The sequence below is a fragment of the Sceloporus undulatus genome, chromosome 2, assembly GCF_019175285.1.
Source record: "Sceloporus undulatus isolate JIND9_A2432 ecotype Alabama chromosome 2, SceUnd_v1.1, whole genome shotgun sequence".
Taxonomy (NCBI): Eukaryota; Metazoa; Chordata; class Lepidosauria; order Squamata; family Phrynosomatidae; genus Sceloporus; species Sceloporus undulatus.
Genome location: NC_056523.1, coordinates 137,390,164 through 137,396,550, shown reverse-complemented (window position 1 = coordinate 137,396,550; position 6,387 = coordinate 137,390,164).

The following is a 6,387-nucleotide window of genomic DNA, read 5'->3' as shown; positions in this document are numbered from 1 at the left end:
CTGCCTGGTCACGGCACGGGTGCAGCCAAAAACCGGGAAAAGCCCGGTTGCAGCGGGGTTGCTGGGCAACCCTGGGGCCTCGCTGCCCTCCTCCTCCTCCCCCGCGCATGGCCACACGGAGGAAGAGGAGGGCAGCGAGGCCTGAGGCGGAGGAGGCTGCAGGGAGGCGGCGCCTCTTGGGTGCAGCCGCTCCAACCTCCCCGCCTCCCTGCAGCCTCCTCCCTCCTTCCTGGCCTCCGCGGGGGTCAAGAAGGAGGAGAGGCCGGGGTGATCGCCGCCGGCCTCCCCCCTCCTTCCTGGTCCCGGCAGGGGCCAAGAAGGAGGAGAGGCCGGGGTGATCGCCGCCAGCCTCCCCCCTCCTTCCTGGTCCCGGTGGGGGCCAGGAACGAGGCGAGGCCCTGATGCTGGCCTCCGATCGCGGCGGGGCCCAGGCGGGGAGGGAAAGCCTCCTTAAGTGGAGGCTTTCCCTTGCCGCTTGGCCTCCGTTCCCCACCGCGATCACGGTAAAATGTAGGACAAAATTTTGAAATGTAGGACACACTTTGTGTGTCCTACATTTGAAAATTTTGTCCTACATTTTCCCTGTTTCGAGGTCCGGCACTATGGCAACCCTACATATATATAAATTCCGAAAAGCAAACCTTGATTTTGCCATTTTATATACGGGACACCATATTACTACATCATTGTATTTAATGGGACTTGAGCACCCATGGATTTAGGTATCCACAGGGAGGGGGTCCTAGAACCAAACCCCAGCAGATACCAGGGGCCCACTTCATAGCTTATATGTCCTTTTTAACTGATGTGTTTTAACTGTTGTGTTTTTAACTGATGTTGTGTGTTCCTTAATTATTGTTATTTGGTTCGATCCATGGAGAGAGGCAGGTAAGAAATACTATTATTGTTATCATTATTAGAATCCTCAGCATTATTATCTTCTCTAATGATTCATATCTTCTCTTTATCTCAGTATGATAACCTCTGTTTCGTCCATCTTAGCTTGTCCAGGAGGAATTCCCAAATGCCCTCCATTTTGAGCATGACCAAGAGACGCGCATTTACCATTTCTGTGTTTTTAGCTTTTTATTTGGCCATGCTCTCCTTTTTTTCCCCCTCGAATGGCCTCAGTTCCAACTTTTTGGTCTAGGAGGGATTCCCAAATGCCCTCCATTCTTTTTGGGTTAATAATCTTTATTAGTTTTAAAATAATTCTTTAAAAACATAACCATAAAAAAGTACAAAACATCTATCAAAAGCCTTTGAATGGCTTATAACACAAACAGAATAATAAAAGAGAAACTTCTATAATATCTTCTTTATCTTCCTTCTTTCTAATAAGGTCTGTCTGTTGGCATTTGTTATATTTTGATCTCCCTTTAATATAACACAAATGCCCTCCATTCTGAGCCTGACTGAATAGATAGGAGTGTATTGTGCGTTTGGTTGGCCAATAAAAGGTAGCGGTATCACTGTTGGGTGGGGATTTATTATTATTATTATTATTATTATTATTGGGCTTGGTCTATATGGCCAGCACGGCTACTGCCCTGGGCTTTTTCTGAGCAACGCTTGGGTTCTCATCCCTAGGAGTGTTTTCTAATATTTTTTGTGGGGTTTTCAGGCTCTGTGGCCATGTTCTGGAGGAGTCTATTCCTGGCGTTTTGCCAGCAGCTGTGGCTGGCATCTTCAGAGAATGCTGGCATGGAAGAGAGAGAGAGAGATTTGCTAGGATTAGGGGCACAAGGCCCCAAAGAATGTGGAAATACAGCAAGTAACAAAAACACCATGAGGACACTCTAGGAACCTCTAGGTCCTCCAGGGCAACTCTGTGGCCAACGTCTGACAGACACTGAAGCCACAGAGCTTCCCTGGAGGGGCTGCAGATGCCGAGTAGAACAGTCTCTCTAGGCATCTCTGGGCCTTTCAGTGCCACTTTTAGTTAAAGTTGACCATAGAGTTGCTCTGGAGGAGGACCTAGACATTCCCAGAGAGAACATATTAATCAAACCCGTAAATAATGGAGCCATGAGTATATGTGTGTGTGTGTGTGTGTGTGTGTATCTATATCTATTGTGTGACCCTGGGTAGGGAGGAGGGATGATCTCCACGTTAGTCTGCGTGTATTGTTCTGTTGCTGGATGGCGCAAGGCGTTCCTTAGAGCATTTGATAATGGGGTCCTCCCTCCCTCTCGGGTCCTAATTGGCGCTCTCTCTCTCTCTCTCTCCCTCAGGTGAGTAACCACGAACTAGCCCCGCCCCTCCCCTCCCCTCCGCCTCCCGGCATGCTCCGCGCGCCGCTATTTGAGGAGAGGCGTGGCCTGTGCCCGGCGTGCCTAAGCCCCGCCCCTTGCGCTGCGTGGGCGGGCGGTGCACTGCTATTGCTGCTCCTCCTCCGCTCCTCTCCTCTCCTCTCCTGCTTCCGCCTCTGCCAGCCGCGGTCACCATGGCGGAGCCCTCCGACGCCGCTCTGGCGACGCCGCCCGCCCTCACAGCTCCCGGCAGCTGCAGTGTCTCCCAGCGGCTGCTCTTCACCCACGACCTGGTCTCCGGGCGCTACCGGGGCTCGGTGCGCTTCGGCCTGGTCCGCGTCATGCACGGGGAGGACTCCGACTCCGAGGAGGAAGACGGCGGAGGAGGAGGAGGAGGGGGACAGGGACAGGGCCCCGGAGGAGGGGCGGCCAGCTCCGGCGGCTCTGAGGCCGGGGCTCCCGGGGGCGGCGGCGGGGAAGAGGGCCGCGGGAGCCCCCTCCGGCGGGGCTACGTCCGCGTCCAGTGGTACCCCGAAGGCGTCAAGCAGCACGTCAAGGAGACCAAGGTAGAGAGGGCGACGGAGCCCTAGGCCTCTCGGAGGGCCTCCAGGAACAGGGCCTGGGAGTGGAGGGGGCAGAGGCTGAGGAGAGCCATAGAGCTGGAAGAGGCCGCAAGGGCCCTCAGCCCAGCCCCGTTCTGCCAGGCAGGGGCTCTCAGGCGAAGCATCCCCGTTGGCACTGGCCATCCGGACAGAGGAGGAGGAGGGCGGGATGGAGGGCGTCCTCCACTTCCAGGACGCGTCCTCCACTTCAGCCTTTCCCTCTTCCAGGGTCTCCACTGCCAAGGAGAAAGGCCCAGGCACCACCCCAAAATGGAGGGCATTATTATTATCATTATTACTACTACTACTACTACTGTCATTATTATGTTTGTTTATATCCTGCTATTTCTCCCTAGAAATGGGACTCAGAGTGGATTCACAGCATTAAAAACATTACAATTAAAACCCCCAGGAGAGGGAGACAAGAACAGAAAAGAGGCCATGGCCAGATTGAATCAATCAATAAGAGGCTGAGAGCACTTCATATAGAAGGATGGACCCATGCCCCTTAGTTGTGCTCAAGATGGAAGACGCTTGGGAACTCCTTCTGGGCAGAAGGATGACATGGAGGACGTTTGTAGTACTAGTAGTAGTAGTAGTGATGATGATGATGATGATGATGATTTATTTGCACCCCTCCTCTCCCAGTGGATTGGAGGCAGCGTTACACAAGACACAGAACTCATAAAATAACCAGTAACACGAATTAAATCCTCTATCTCCTTATCCAAACAGTCCATAACTTAAATTCCACAAAACCAACACAAAAACCACTTTAAGATCTTTACAACCTATTAAAGCCCTTGGGACATCCATGACAGGGCTTCGTGGGGCATAGTAAGGGCAAACCATACATTGGGGTTCTAAAAACCTAGGTGCAACCGTCAGTCAAGGAAGGATTTGAGGGAAATTGGGGAGGGGAATGCTGTAAAACATCATAGAAAGATAAAACCATGCTTCTTAGTTAGGCTCAGAATGGAGGGTGTTCTGGGAAAGAAGGGAGGACCAAATAAAAAGGTAAAAACACTCATAGGCCTGTTACAGACAGCCAAAATAAAGCTGCTTCGAGTCACAGTGAAGGTATGGTGTTTCAATGATGCATGCGTCTTAAGAGTCCAGAAGCCACACGAGTCCTAAGAGTCCAGAAGTCGGACTGGAGCATGGCTTTGGTGCGACTTCTGGACTCTTAAGACGCATGCATCATTGAAACACCATACCTTCACTGTGACTCGAAGCAGCTTTATTTTGGCTGTCTGTAACAGGCCCTAGAAATGTAAACTCATGCTTCATAGTTATGCTCAAAATGGAGGTAATGAGGAGCTTGGATTGGCCTCTCAGGCTCCTCTGCAGTGAGATCTGGATTGGTTGTTGTTCAGCAGAACTCCATTTGAAAACATGATTACTATTATTAACTGCATGGTTTAAAGTATATCTAGGGATAGAACTTGTTTAAGAGGCATTGCTATAAGACTCAGTGTATGTTTTTTAAACAAACCCTTAGATTAATAGAGTGGCTCTCAAACTTTTTACCTGTGTGGCCCCCTTTACATCTTCATCTGGATGTTGTGCCTCCCCCACTTGACATAGTGTGTGGATGAAGATATTTTGTTCAGTGAGTGTATTTATTTTCACACACGAATATTAATATTTTAACACTTATAGTGTGCGTATTTCCAACCACACATTCATGTATATTCATATTTTAACATTGTATAAGGGAATAGCTCTCCTTTTCCTCCCTCAGGCCAAGGCTCCAACCACACCCTCCTTGCCTTTTCTTCCCCTCCAGGACAGAAGAGGTTTGGGAAGGGATCAGGGCCCTTTCAGCAGGTCTCATGCCCATCCTGGGGGTCCTGCTTTGTGCTTGCGAACCACTGGATTAATATATACACTTGTAATTCCACATTAAAATTTACAGCACTTTATAAATAAAAGTTAATAATAATATTAATAAAATATAAAATTGTCCTGTGTAAACTGTATTATGGAGAGGGGAAAATTGTTGATGGTTATCACTACAGTAATTAGTGTTTTATATCATAAATGAAGCAAATGTAGCAAGTCTTCTGAAATACAAGGTTTTGATGGTTAGAAATGTGGGCCATTTGAGTTGGGAGCATTGTCTTTTGCTCCAGTAGATGGTATTACATAATTGTGCATAATCACAAATAACCAAAAAACATATTTGTATCCATAATACAGAGATTCAAATGAGTTGGTTGTTTGGCTTTTTAAAATGATTTTATTGTTAGTGCATGTATTAAATAGCTAACTTGCATTTTACTTAAAATGTTGAGAGTGATATTAATATTCTGTGAACCCTTTGTTAGTTTCTCAGATTTCATGGAGAAAAGTGACTTACTCCAAATGTGTGGAACAAAAGAGGTGGAGAGCAAGGGACTTGGATATAATATGACGGGACTGGTGAACTATCTTGTGATGTAGTGGTATGGGTATTGTATGCTGTGATAGGTGAAAACACTACATGCATTCTTGTTAGCAATCCTTGACCTAGAGAGCATGCCTATTTCTCTGCAAACAAAATGGTGCATTAATGTTGTAATCTGCAACATTATTGGTTTTTTGCTGTAGTTGGATCCATTAAGTTCATACAGAACAAATCAGTAATGTCACTGGCAAAAAAAACAAAACTCTTTGTAAGGCTGGATTGTAAGTTGAACTCCCAAATAGATATAAAGTGTTCATTGCCTTTTCATGGATATTGAGCATATTTGGACATTTTGGATATAGATTTTCAGTACCTTCTGTTACTCTTTTGTAGGCGGTAAGTGAGAAGGCTGGTTCAGTATGAATTCTAAATTCTTCACAAGGATCTTGTGTTTTGCTCCGTCCTTTTTAAGCTTCCACATCTTTGAGGTGGGGGGGGGGGAGTAAATTTAGACTTAGATAAATCATGTGTTCAACAGACATGAGTTCAGATCTGCACTCTGCTAAGCAACAAACAAGGTAGATTTTGTGGGTTTTTCAGGCTATGTGGCTATGTTCTAGAAGAGTTTATTCCTGACGTTTTGCCACCATCTGTGGCTGGCATCATACCTCCTTTTCAAAAGAAAGAAAGCATTATATGGGGTGTATATATTAAACTGTTGGGGTTTTATGATACATCAAAGGTGTCACAGGCAGAATAGGGAAACTGATGAGGAAACACAACCTTCAAAATGATCTACAGACTGGCCAAGAAAATTCAGCAAATGTTGCGCTCAGTGAAGGACAGGAGAGACCCCCCTCACGGCCACAGGAGTTTACTGCATACCATGCAGCTGTGGAGAAGTACATAGGGACCACAGAATGCAGCGTTCCAACACGAGTCAAGGAACACGAGAGACACTGCAGACTGGGCCAGCCAGAAAAATCAACAGTAGCAGAACATGTTATAAACCAACCTGGACATAAAATGCTGTTTGAAAACACTGAAATTCAGGACCGTGCCAACAACTATCAGGTTAGAATGCACAAGGAAGCCATTGAAATCCACAAACACCCGGACAACAGGTGTTTACCTAAAAGTAAAC